We start from the raw sequence: 15,044 nt of genomic DNA on the forward strand, positions 1-15,044 counted from the left end.
GATGAGAGTGGGCATCCATGTCTTTTTCCTGATCTCCGAGGAAATGCTCTCAACTTTTCACCGTTGAGAATGATATTTGCTGTGGGTTTGTCATATACGGCTTTTAATATGCTGAGGTATGTTCCCTCTATGTCCACTTTATGGAGAGTTTTTATAATAAGCGGATGTTGAACTTTATCGAAAGCTTTTTCTACATCTATTGTGATGATCATATGGTTTTTATTCTTCAATTTGTTAATGTATTGTTTTAAAATTTTTATTGGAGTATAGCTGATTTACACTGTTGTGTTAGTTTCAGGTGTACAGCAAAGTGAATCAGATATATATATATATACACACACACACACATGCACATATGTATATCTCCACTCTTTTTTAGATTCTTTTCCCATATAGGCCATTACAGAATATTTAGTAAAGTTCCCTGTGTTTTACAGTAGGTCCTTATTAGTTATCTATTTTATATATAGTACTGTGTATATGTCAATCCCAATCTTCTAATTTATTCCTCCCTCTTCCTTATACCCTGGTAACCATAAGTTTGTTTTCCACATCTTTAACTCTACTTCTGCTTTGTAGATAAGTTCATTTGTACCCTTTTTTAGATTCCACATATAAGCAATATCATATGATATTTGCTTTCTCTGTCTGACTTACTTCACTCAGTATGACAATCTCTAGATCCTTACATGTTGCTGCAAATGGCATCATTTCATTCTTTTTTATGGCTGAGTAATATTCCACTGTATATATGTACTGCATCTTCTTTATCCATTCCTCTGTTGATGGACACTTAGGTTAATTCCATGCCCTGGCTATTGTAAATAGTGCTGCAATGAACATTGGGTGCATGTATATTTTCAAATTATGATTTTCTCCAGATGTATGCCCAGGAGTGGGATTGCAGGATCATATGGTAGCTTTATTTTTAATTTTTAAAGGAACCTCCATACTGTTCTCCATTGTGGCTCTTCCAGTTTACATTCCCACCATCAGTGTAGGAGAGTTCCCTTTTGTCCAGCATTTATTGTTTGTAGATTTTTTGATGATGGCCATTCTGACGGTGTGAGGTGATACCTCATTGCAGTTTTGATTTGCATTTCTCTAATAATTAGTGATGTTGAGCATATTTTCATGTGCCTTTTGGCCATCTGTATGTCTTCTTTGGAGAAATGTCTATTTAGATCTTCAACCCATTTTTTGATTGAGTTGTTTGTTTTTTACATATTGAGCTCTATGAGTTGTTTGTATATTTTAGAGATTAATCCCTTGTCAGTTGCTTCATTTGCAAATATTTTCTCCCATTCTGTGGGTTGTCTCTTCATTTTTGTTTATGGTTTCCTTTGCTGTGCAATAGCTTTTGAGTTTAATTAGGTTCTATTTGTTTATTTTTGTTTTTATTTTCATTACTCTAGGACATGGTTCGAAAAAGATCTTTCTGCAGTTTATGTCAAAGAGTGTTCTGCCTATGCTTTCCTCTAAGAGTTTTATAGTTTCTGGCCTTACATTGAGTTCCTCAATCCATTTTGAGTTTATTTTTGTGTATGGTGGTGGGAAGTGTTCTAATTTCATTCTTTTACATAAAGCTGTTCAGTTTCTCAGCACCACTTATGGAAGAGACTGTCTTTTCTCTATTGTATATTCTTGCCTCCTCTGTCATAGATTAGGTGGCCGTAGGTGCATGTATTTATCTCTGAACTTTCTATCTGGTTCCAATGAGGTATATTTCTGTTTTTGTGCCAGTACCATACTGTCCTGATGACTGTAGCTTTGTATCAATTAAGTATATTCTGAAGTCAGGGAGCCTGATTCCCCCAGTTCCGTTTTTCTTTCTCAAGATTGCTTTGGCTATTTGTGGTCTCTTGTATTTCCATACAAATTGTAAAATATTTTGTTCTAGTTCTGTAAAATATGCTATTGGTAATTTGATAGGGATTGCATTGAATCTGTAGATTGCTTTGGGTAGTAGAGTCATTTTCGCAATATTGATTCTTCCAACGCAAGAACATGGTATATCTCTTCCTCTATTTGTGTAATCTATTATTTCTTTCATCACTGTCATGTAGTTTTCTGAGTATAGGTTTTTTGTCTCCTTGGGTAGGTTTATTCCTAGGTATTTTATTCTTTTTGATGAGATGGTAAATGGGATTTTTTCCTTGATTTCTTTTTCTGATCTTTCGTTGTTAGTGCATAGGGATGTTTCCTTTGTTTCTCTTTCTGATCTTTCATTGTTAGTGCATGGGGATGCAAAAGATTTCTGTGTATTAATTCTGCATCCTGCAACTTTACTAAATTCATTGATGAGCTCTAGTAGTTTTCTGGTAGCATCTGTAGGATTTTCTATGTAAGGTATCATGTCTTCTGCAAACAGTGACAGTCTTACTTCTTTTTCTTCCAATTTGGCTTTCTTTTGTTTCTCTTCCTTCTCTGATTGCCATGGCTAGACTTCCAAAACTATGTTAAATAACAGTGGCGAGAGTGGACATCCTTTTCTTGTTCCTGATCTTAGAGGAAATGGTTTCAGTTTTGCGCCATTGAGAATGATCTTTGCTGTCAGTTGTTGTATATGGCCTTTATTATGTTGAGGTAGGTTCCCTCAATACTCACTTTCTGGAGAATTTTTATAATAAATGGATGTTGAACTTTATCAAAAGCTTTTTCTGCATCTATTGAGATGATCATATGATTTTTGCTCTTCAATTTGTTAATGTAGTGTATCACATTGATTTATGAATATTGAAAAGATTTTGCATCCATGGGATAAATCCCACTTGATCATGGTGTATCATCCTTTTAATGTATTGTTGGATTCAGTTTGTTAATATTTTGTTGAGGATTTTAGTATCTGTGTTCATCAATGATATTGGCTTGTAATTTTCTTTTTTTGTGTGATATCTTTGTCTGGTATGGGTATCAGGGTGATGATGGCCTTTTAAATTGAGTTCAGTAGTGTTCCTACCTCTGCAGTTTTTTGGAATTATTTCAGAAGGATAGGTAACAACTCTTCTCTAAATGTTTGGTAGAATTCACCTGTGAAGCCATTTGGTCCTGGACTTTTGTTTGGTGGAAGTTTTTAAATTACTGCTTCAATTTCATTACTGGTAAGTGATCTGTTCATATTTTCTATTTTTTCCTGGTTCTGTCTTGGGAGATTGTACCTTTGTAAGGATTTGTCCATTTTTCCTAAGTAGTCCATTTTATTGGCACACAGTTTTTTGTAGTAGTCTCTTATTATCTTTTGTATTTCTGTTGTGTGGTTGTAACTTCTCCTTTTTCATTTCTGATTTTATTGATTTTGGGCCCTCTCCCTTTTTTTTTTTTTTTTTTTTGATGAGTCTGGCTGAATGTTCATCAAAATTATAAGCAAAAATCTGCCTTTTATTCAAAGTACTAATGGAGTATTGAAGAGGGCTCAAATTAGCATTTCTTATGAGATTAAATTTCCTAAGGATGGCATCATCTATATATGGCATTAAAACGTTTTTTAAATATTGGAAATGGCTGACAAATGCTCCTGTTTCTCAAAGGATTCAGCTTCATTTTGAACAGTCTTCCCAAGCACTGAGCCTTACATTTGTAACATTTTGATTAATTTCATTATCAGCCCTTAATTTGACTCCCAATTAATTGTGAACTCACATTGTCAAGAGGCAATAAAAAATTATAATGAATGATTTATTGCAGAACTGGGAATTTCTCCATGAAGAAGGTTGATACAGATAGGTAAGATAGGGAATAATGAATAGATTAAGATTGATTGGATCCTTCAGTGGGAAGGAAGATGAGGATACTCAGCCCAGTGAATAAATGAACACCACAAACTATTATTTCAACAATAATTTAACATAAATAATGGCATAATGCCTATTGAGAGAAGTTAAATATTTTTTTCAATTTCTAGTAATGAATCTTTTTCTATAAATGTGATATCATAAAACTGTATATATTGTTAACTAGGGAGGTTGTAAACTCTATGTGTATGAAAATTAAATCCAGGGAGTATCTGTGATTTATTGACTCTATGTTTGAGTTAGAATTAAGTAATCATCCATTATATTCAATGTTTATTTATAATTATGTAAGAAGTTTAGGAATATAACTTTTTTTTTTTTTTTTTTTGCGGTATGCGGACCTCTCACTGTTGTGGCCTCTCCCGTTGCAGAGCACAGGCTCCGGATGCGTAGGCTCAGAGGCCATGGCTCATGGGCCTAGCCACTCCACGGCATGTGGGATCTTCCTGGACCGGGGCACGAACCCGTGTCCCCTGCATCGGCAGGTGGACTCTCAACCACTGCGCCACCAGGGAAGCCCCTAAAACTTTTAAAAATATTATTTCTAGTCCAGAAGATGAGAGGGAAAAAAGATCAATTAAACATTAGATTTATTTAGCTGAACCACACAGCTTGCGGGATCTCAGGTCCCCGACGTGGGATTGAACCTGGCCCCTCAACACTGAGAGCACAGAGTCATAACCACTGGACCACCAGGGAATTGGCTAAATGTTAGTTTTAATCATCATTATAATTATTTACAATGGATTAACCTATGGCATGAAATCATAGTGTGAGTTGTTGATCCTAGGGAGAACTGATGAGGAATGGATTCATTTTTCATTATTACTGAAAACATTTTGGGTAGAAATAATTATTTATAAAACAGAACATAAGTATCTGCTGAATGAATATTGCAGAATTTATAACCCTACTATGGTGCCTCTGAATCCCTTGTGAAGTTTTTATTTTCTGTTTTTTCTGTTTTTTTTTTTTTTTTTTTAAATCAAGAAACAGTATTCTCTAAGCAAATATTTTAAAGATTATTTGGTAGTTTTGTTTCATTTTGTTTTTTGATTTTCTAATACATCCCCAAAATCAATTTATTAATTTACTGAATACTGATTTACTAAGTTACTAACACTAAATGTTTATAATTAAGGTAATACTGTTCTGGGAGATGTATACAGTGAAAAAAGATTATCTTTTCATTTTATTTTGTTTTTCTTGGGTTTAATAACTTTAAGAGACTAAAAACTGTATTTATTGATTGATTAATACAGTACGAAACCTGGAGAGTTGTCTAGTAAAAAATCATTTTAACTTTTTTCAGTTCACTATTTTCCAAATTGATATTAGCACAAAAAGTTTTTGTTGAAGTACCACAAATGACCATACTTTTAGACACACCATTTTAACAGTAAATAAAGCAGTAAGTTGTGCATCATGCAGTAGAATCGCATTGTTCATGATACAGAAATGATAGAGAAGTTCCTGGCAAAGGTTGGCATGCATCTTAAGAGTCAAGGGAAAAAAAGTCGCACATACACAAGATCATAAGAGTTAGTAAGATGTTATGAATGCAGATGAGACATTAAAACCCTACCGAACCCTAGTGAAGCAACCGCCTTCTAAAAATGAGAAGGAATTATCAGGAAATAAGGCAAATTCAATTCAATTTATCAAATATATTGAGCATCTTCTATGTACAAAATATTCTGCAATTTGCTTCTGGCATTCAAAAATGAATTTCTAAAGACATACTTCTCAGCTTAAAATAAATTGAACCTAATGTAATAGAATAGTATAGAAGATAATACATAAATAAAGAATAAAACATTTGGTATAGTGTGAGGGTCACAAGAATTTAAAAAAAAAAATTATTTGAGGATCCAAGCAATGAAAGAGACTATATGAGCATTAAATTCATGGTAATTTGGTAGAGGAGAATATATTTTAATAACTGAAGGTGTTTTATATCAATTTTACAAACACTGTTGGGTAGCACACAAGACTGGAATAGAAGATTTTCATTATTTTTCAAAAGAAATAAATCAAATAGGAAGAAGCCATGTAATTTAATATTACTGGACATAGTAACAGAGAAAAAATAAAGTGTAATCCTTGACCAATGGTTCTCAATTGTTAGCACTCAAATGCTTGCTAAAAATTCAAATACTAGATTCTCTTCTTTAGAGAACTTGATTCAGTAGGCTTAGGAGCAGTCTGGAACTTTTAATAATCACTAAAAATATTTTTATTTAGGCAATCCACGCACCAAACATTTAAAACAATATTCTGGTTTTCAGGAATGCAACTGACACAATATTTATGTTTAAAAATTCAGTAAGTAAAAGTATTTTTTTGATTAGTGATTTCAAAAGAGAAGAGGTTTAAGAGTTACGGTAACCTCTAAAATACGGTTCAGACAATGAAAAGGTAAATTAGCTCAGTGGGTTTGAATCTAATGCAATCATTAGGCCTGCATATGGAGTTAACTGATTATCTCTGATTTTAGAAGATCATATATTAAGATGGTTAATACAAATAAATGACATACACCCTAGAAACTGACATCTATAAGAGGAATAAGGGTAAAGACAATAAAAGGAGAAGAGTCTCAGCAATGAGATTCTAAGAAAAACAGAAAGGAAAATTGGTTAGTTGGGGGAAATGTTGTAATAATAAAAACATCTCTTATGGAGAAAGTATAACTTCATCCTGAATAAGAGTGAAATAAATCCCAATATATTTGAAGAGGTCATGAAACATCAGAATTGTTTGCTAAGAGTTAGTCTTCCAACTCATACAAATGACATATAGAAACTGGCAGGGCATAGGGGACTAATTGAACTAGAGCAATCATTGTTCAGAACCTTTGCAGTTATGAACTGCAGTGGTGCCACATGACTGGTTTTTAGCAAATTCTCTACAATTAAAAAAAAAAAGTAGTTTGGAAACTACATAATACCTGGCATTATGTTTGAAACTTGTTGGCAAACTCAAATAATTATCCTTAAATTTTTATGAACACTAAGTAAAAAAATATAAAAGTGGGTAAAAAGGAAAACAGGTATCATTAGGAGTTAACATCATCAACAGGATTACCTATAAGAGTAATTCTGAAACATATTTCAAAAAACACTAATTTTGCCTCAAATATTAATAAATATTTTCATAAAAATAATTCCTTGGTCAAAAACGTTTATAAAATTCAGCCGTGTGTGTGTGTGTGTGTGTGTATTTACATGAGCATTTTTTCATACTAACATAAAAAGGCTCAGAGAATGCATGAAGTTTATAAAACTCATCTCTTTATCATTTTATTGCCCAGAATATCCCAAATTTACTTAACCATAGAGACAAAATTTTGAGTAACTTTTCATTGGATATTAGAATACATTGTATCAAAAATACACAATTGCTATAGTATATGCAAGTTATACTACACTAGCATTATTTCCTTTTTGTGTGTATGTGCCATACAATTATTGGTAGAGCAAAATGAACTTTCAGATATGTTGTGTATTGAATATATAAAGAGTCCCTGATAAAAATATTTTACGAGATCCTTGATGTGGGCTAGCAGAGGCACCAGTTAATCAATTCATATTTTGCTTATGGCTTTGATGCCAAAGGGCTAATTAAGATTGACATCTAACTAGGAGAAGGATTTATTTTTAATGACATTTAATGGATCTTTGTTTTTGCCCTTTTCATATATTTTTAAATGAATTGGAGAAGGGCAAAGAAGGTAATCCTATTAAATTTTGGATTAAAATATATGACAGAAATAACTATAATTTGGGAATAAAATCTAAAATAAGTGGGATAGAATAATGGATTTAATTCCAGAAATTAAAAGTTAAAGATGAGTCCTTTTTCCATATGTTGGTGTAAGTCTGTTGCATACTAATGAATTTGTCAGGGCTCTTAAACAAAAGCAGGCAGATTGTAAAGGGGTTTCAAAACTTGGAAATACGATCCATACAAAAGTGATGTTACCAGGTTATATTTTTTCCCCTTTCCTCTCTTAGATCTGCCCAGAGTATAGGCACTGTCACAGAGCTGCCTTCCAAGACAGCATTGCAAGAGATAAAAATGTAGTGTACTAGCTTCTTAGGGATTCCATAACACAGAACCAAAGACTGGGTGGCTGAAGACAACAGAAATTTGTCTCACATTTCTGGATGCATGAAGTCCAATATCAAGGTATCAGCAGGTCCCTCTGAAACCTGGAGGGAAGAATCCTTCCACGCCTCTTCTAGCTTCTGGTGTTTATAGCACTCCTTGGTGTTCCTCGGCTTGTAGAGATATCACTCCAATTTCTACCTGCATTATCACATGGCCATTTTCTCCCTGGTGCCTCTGTTTTCAGAAATATGTTGTTCTTATCTCTGTATGTGTCTATCTTTGTGTCTCTTCTCCTCCTCTAAGGACACCAGTCATATTAGATTAAGGGCCCATCTTATTCCAGTAGGACATCATCTAAATTAAATCTTTACTACATTTTCAGAGACTCTATTCACAAGTGCCTGTGGCTAGGTCTTTAACATATTTGGAGGGAGGGACACAATTCAACCCACAATACTCAGGAACCCCATATTTCTGAAGAAAAGAAACAGTAATGGGGCCTATACAGGTTGAAGACCGCAGAGGGAATCCTGGAGAGGAAAGAGTTAGAGAAGGTGGGTACCGTAATTCTATGTGTGAATCAACACAGATTTGGGCTCACTCACAAGAGTGAGTGCTCACACACAGGACAGAAAGAAAGCAACACAGCACAGTCTTTGAGAACTTCCCATGTATTTAGACATGGCCCAGTTCTTAGATTAATCTCTGAGTAGTACATGCATGGGACAAATTCAAAGAGGAATAAGCTTTGAAAAGTGAACTGAAAATTGTACTGCCAGAACATTCTCTGAACCTAACTCAGTTGGCTGCCCAGAAAAATAAAACAAAACAAAAAATCAGTGTTCTCCTGAGGATTCTTAAAGGAAAGAGAGTCTGCCCAACATAATATTGAAAATATCCAGGGTCCAGTCCAAAGTTACTCAACATAAAAAGAGCTAGAGATATTTGACCAGTTCTTAAGGGAAAAGACAATCAGATGCTGAACCTGGGAAAACCTAGATAGTATAATTATCAGACAAATATTTTAAAGTAGCTACTGCAAATATGTTTCATTAAATTAATGGAAAGATAGAATTTCTCAGTGCAGAAATAGAAACTAAAACAAAATGGAATTAATAAAAAAGAAAAATCACTGGCTGTACTCAAATAACAGAATGCAGATGAAAGAGGAAAGGATTACTGAACTTGAGGATAGATCAATAATGTGCATTCAGTCTGAAGAAGAGAATGAAAAAAGGTTGAAATAAAAAAGAATAGAGCCTCAGGGATCTATGTGACAACATCAAAAGAAGTACGATTCGTGCTGTTGAAGTCCCAGAAAGAGAAGAGAAAGATATTAGGGCAGAAAAAATTTTTTGAAGCAATAATGGCCAGAATTGCCCAAATTTCCTGAAAGACATACACTTAGATATTCAGTGAACTCCAAAGAAAAAACTAAAAACAAAAACAAAACACACACACCAGGCATACCAAAATGAAATTGCTGAATACCACAACTTAAGAAAAATGCCTTCAAAGCAGCTAGAGAAAATGACACATAATATACAGGACAGGGCTTCCCTGGTGGCGCAGTGGTTGAGAATCTGCCTGCTAATGCAGGGGACACGGGTTCGAGCCCTGGTCTGGGAAGATCCCACATACTGCAGAGCAACTGGGCCCGTGAGCCATAATTACTGAGCCTGCGCATCTGGAGCCTGTGCCCCGCAACAGGAGAGGCCGTGATAGTGAGAGGCCCGCACGACGCAATGAAGAGTGGTTCCCGCTTGCCACAACTAGAGAAAGCCCTCGCACAGAAACGAAGACCCAACACAGCCAAAAATAAATAAAAATATACAGGACAATGATAATTCAAATGACTTCAAATCACTCATCAGAAACATGGAAACCAAAAGACAGTAGCATGACATCTTTAAAGTTTTGAAAGAAAAACCTTCCAACCTATAATTCTATATCTTGAGAAAATATCTTCCAGGAATGAAAACAAAGTAAAGACCTTCCCAAAGGATGAAACAGTGAAAGAATTCCAGAAAAGTAAACCTGCTCTACAGGTACTTCTAAAGGAAGCTCTTTGGCCTACAAGGAAATAATACCAGAGTAACATGGATTTATAGGAAATAGGGAATAAGAAGAAAAATACTAAACAGTTGGATAAATATAAAAGATTGACTTTTCTATTTAAGTGAGGTAAGGTTTACAATGTGTGGATATGTAAGAGACATCATAACTATAACATAAAGGGCCTAGGGAGGAGAAAAGATTCTATATGGTTGAAAGCCTTTTATATTTTAATAGAAATAGTACAATCTGCACAGTAAGCAGACTGACACTTGTAATCCCCAGAGCAACTATAGCCCATAAACCAATATATAATTTAACATTATACAAATAATCCAGGAGATGGGAGAAAAGCTGAAACTGAAAAATAAGAGAGAAGAATCAGAAAACAAATGATAAATAAATAAATTTAGTAGACCTAAGTTCAACCACATCACTAATTACATTAAATAGTAACTGTCTAAATACTGCAATTAAAAAGCAACATAACATTCAAAATGTCCAAGGTGGAATTCAACATACATACTGCAGCACAGATTGAATGGAAATTACTATATGATAAAAGACACAACTTAAAATATCAACACAAAGATTAAAAGAATAGAAAAAGATATAGCATGCAAACAAAACACATAACAAGTCTGGAATTACTCTTAAGAAACAGATAAATACAACTTCCAAAGAATTTTACCAGAGTAGAGATAAGGAGAGACATATCAGAGTGATGCAAGGAAAAATACATTGGGAAGCCTTCAAAATTGAAAATGTATATGCATCTAATAATAGAAGCTTACATGAAGCAATATTGACAACATAAGAGGAGAAATAAAAATCCTGCAGTTATAGTTGAAGATTATAACATGTTGTGGAGCTACAGAGAAAACATTTTTATGTTTTATGTTTCTGCACAGTTAGGGCTCTGTGAGCAAACTCTACTGAAATTTGGAGCTTTATCCAAAAGAATAAGGCTTAGGATAGACTAATCAGATGGTGAGAGAACTCCAGAGGGATTTACCTTTCTAGATGTAAGTGTTTAAATTTCAAGTGGGGTTAAGATCTGGGACCATAGAGAACCCCCCTGAGCCATAAAGCCTGAGTTTTTACTGTTCTTCTAAATGCATGATTTTGTACTTGTCTTAGAATAAATGTGCTTATTAACAAAGAGACCCTTACTTTCTCTGCTTAAAATGGCCGCTAAAAATAAAAATATCTTTATCTTCTCCTATTTGCAATAAATAGTTTAGCCTAACTTCAGAAGTAATGTAACATATCAATTCTTATGGCAAACAAATAAGGTTGATGATTATCAATGAAGTATGAGATGCTAAAATATGGACAAAAGATTTTATTACAAGTATTTAATAACAAAAAATTGTTTTGAAGAGGGATCGAATGGCATTTTCTGACTCATTTAGTAATTTTAAAATGCATATGCTTGATTTACATACATTTGACTATTTGCTTATCCACAGAGAATATTTCCTCTGGCCACTAAGACAGTGCTGCACAAATGGGTCTAAGTTATATGAGTATCAAAATGGAAGTCTGAGAAGCTGGGGTTTACAAGGACTAGTGTAAGAATAGGAGATGTTTATAGGAGGCTTGACATCTAGAGATATTTAGAACACTCTCCAAAAAGATCTAAGAAATCTGTATCAACTTGTATACTCACTTCATGCCTGATAGACTTAGTCTGCATATTTTATTGCATACTAAGTACAAATTTTCTATTGCAGGATTAGATTTCTTGCAAAGTTGGCCATTTAAAATATGCCATAGAGCTTCCCTGGTAGCACAGTGGTTGAGAGTACGCTTGCCGATGCAGGGGGCACGGGTGCGTGCCCCGGTCCGGGAGGATCCCACATGCCGCGGAGCGGCTGGGCCTGTGGGCCATGACCGCTGAGCCTGCGCGTCCAGAGCCTGTGCCCCACAACGGGAAAGGCCACAACAGTGAGAGGCCTGTGTACCGCAAAAAAAAAAAAAAAAGCCATAAATTCAGTAATAAGGAAAAAAAAAAAAAAAAAACCTCTTAGAAGTCATAATGAAATACACAAGCATTGGTACTTTAAACCATAGGAGAAATTTTTAAAAATGTCAATTGCTAATTGTAAACTTGTATATACATATATATATATATATATACATATATATATATATATATATATATGCTTTTTTTAAGCCAACAGTTTGAAAACCATATATAAAACTAAACCAAAGAGATCAAATCTAGGAATTGGAAGAAATACACAACCAGGCAAATATGTTTTGCAGTCAGACGACATTTATAATTAGTATAAACAGATCTATTACCCAAAAAAAATCCCTGACGATATTAGAAAATTTATATTCTGAACAAGAACTCTGAATCAATAAGAGAATTCAAGAATATTCAGTGTGGTATGTTTAAACATACGTGATGAGGGAGTTTATTTTTTTCTTTAATTTTTTTTAAACACATTTAAAACAATTATTTATTTTATTTATTTATTTTTGGCTGCATAGGGTCTTCATTGCTGCATGCAGACTTTAGTTAACTAGCAGAGAACGGGGGCTGCTCTTCATTGCGGTGTGTGCATTTCTCATTGTGGTGGCTTCTTTTGTTGTGGAGTACAGGCCCTAGAGCATGAGGGCTTCAGTAGTTGTGCCATGTGGGCTCAGTAGTTGTGGCTCACGGGCTCTAGAGTGCAGGCTCAGTAGTTGTGGCACACGGGCTTAGTTGCTCTGTGACATGTGGGGTCTTCAGAGGTAAGGAACTCCCTACCTTATGAGTCAGCCCATGCAAATTTTATATGGCTAAATTGTTAAGAAATACATTCTTATGGACAGAAGAAATCTGCCTTCTTATAACTTATACTGTAGTTTTGTCCTCTTAGAACACAGAAGGAAAGTCTAAACCTTTTCAACATGACAGTTTTTCATTATTGGAAGACAACTGAAGGGATGTCTCCATTCTCTGTTCCTCAGCTAGAGATTTCCAGTTCCTTAATACTTGGTAGAGTTTTAGGTCCTTCTATCTTCCAAACCACTCTGCTCTGGGCACACTCAGGGTGTTGAGCCCCACTCTGTGTTCTTCTGTGTACAATGTAATAGAGGTGGGGTTGACTGTCAAATCTTTTCTGCCTCCTTCAGTTCCCTTAGACAAAAATGAGAGAAGGACAGTGTCGGCCAAACATTGAAGGTCTTTGATTTGTCCATGGTCTAACTTGTACATAGTTGGCAATAGTGTAACACAATAACACTTTTGAAGATAAGTTTTCTTACCAACAGGAAACTACTTTGCACTGGGGCAGAACATGAAGTTCCATAAGAGACTGTTTCTTTTTATGTATCTCTTTTGTCAAAATTTAGCCATTTCACAGTCATTTCACAGTGATTGTAAGTCAATCACTGCTAAGAATGGGCCTACCATATTTGACTATCAGATTTTTACTCTTAAGTCATAATAATGAACAAAATCTAATTCTACCAAAAAGAAAGAAGCAAGTATTTGTTATTTTTTAGGTAAGTAATAAAAGCCTGCTGTTTTCAGAATATGAACCAATATATAAAAGTTTCTCAAAGCACAACCATGGTTGACATTTTATAGTGAAGTGAGACTCAGGATTGTGGCCAAAAAAAATCATAACAAATTTTGGAATGAAAATGTGGTCAAGGTCAAAGAATAATTAAATAATTCTAGATGACTAGAAATTTGGAAATCTCAAAGAGCTATCAAGGTAATAAGAGGATTGGAACCATAAAGAGTATTTGGCATTTATTTTTTAATTTACACATTAATTTACCCATTGTTTACATTATTTAAAAACTGTTTCCTTGAGCATCTACTTTATGAGCAATACTTATCTGTAGCATTAGGTAGTCAATGATCAATAGACATGTACTGTCTCTGCCTCATTTTTTGTGTAGTAGGAATAGAATTTAAAATAAAGAAACAAACACAAAAGTATAAAATATAATAAACAATACATAGTACTGCAATATGCAGATGAAGAGACACTTTAAGTAATAATGACATTGAGACCCTCTCATAGAATGTAGCATATATGGTACCAGCTATTCAAAGAACCAGTTGGAAGAATGTCAGAAGAGAAAATATATTCAAGGACTTTAAGGAATAGGAAACTCACAGAAGCAAAGAGCTGAATGAATTTAGTGGCTACAACATAGTGATCAAGAAGAATAGTGATCAGTGAAGAAATTAAAAAGATTGTAGAATCTAAATCATTAAAGACATAGATCATGAAAAGGAGTTTGGGTAGTACTGTAACCCAATGGGAAGCTGGAAATTGATATAAATTTAAGCTGGCAAACAGGAAAGCAAACGTAGGATTCCAAAAGATAGGATAACTTAGCATCTTAGTTAATACCTATGCAAATTAAAGTTATTTTCTTCTCTTCTGTTCCTTCTTCTCTTCCTCCTAAACTTTCTCCTTTCCTCCTGCCTCCTCCTACTCTGTCTCCTTCTCTTCTCCTTTACCACTGTCTCCTTTCCTCTTTCTCTTTACCCCTCTTCTTCCACTGCCCCTCCTCCTCATTTTGTTTTTCTTCTTTAGCAGGAGCAAACTTAGGAACTTTATCAACCTGTGTACAAACCCTTGTTAGTTAATCACGTCTTATTTGATTATGGAAGTTGAGACTGTGTGAGCAGCATAATTGAAGACCATTGATGTATAGGGAAAACTCATTCAGGGCGTCTTTTACCTTATGAGAATGCATCTTTGAATGGCCACTGTACAATTTATGCATAAACTCTTCTCTACCAGTGCTAACTTCTTACAAGTATGAATACTTGTAAGAATATCTAGTAATGAGTTTGGGGATTTAAGCCATCACTGAGGTGTGGAAAACCTAGTAGCATTCACTAATTCATCCAACTAAAAGTGTGTTTACTGCTCAGGTCCTAGAGCTCATACATACAGTGTCTACCACTGAATTTGTTACTTAATTACCCACTGTCTGGAATACCCCCTTATGGCATTGTGTACAGCTTATCTACTAAGGAGACCGCTAACTCTCTGAGAGCATTTATTTTGTAGCTTTTGCTATCTTAAATAACACCATAGAACATAAAAGAGTATTTTTTTC

Source organism: Phocoena phocoena, chromosome 4 (assembly GCF_963924675.1).
Source record: "Phocoena phocoena chromosome 4, mPhoPho1.1, whole genome shotgun sequence".
Lineage (NCBI taxonomy): Eukaryota > Metazoa > Chordata > Mammalia > Artiodactyla > Phocoenidae > Phocoena > Phocoena phocoena.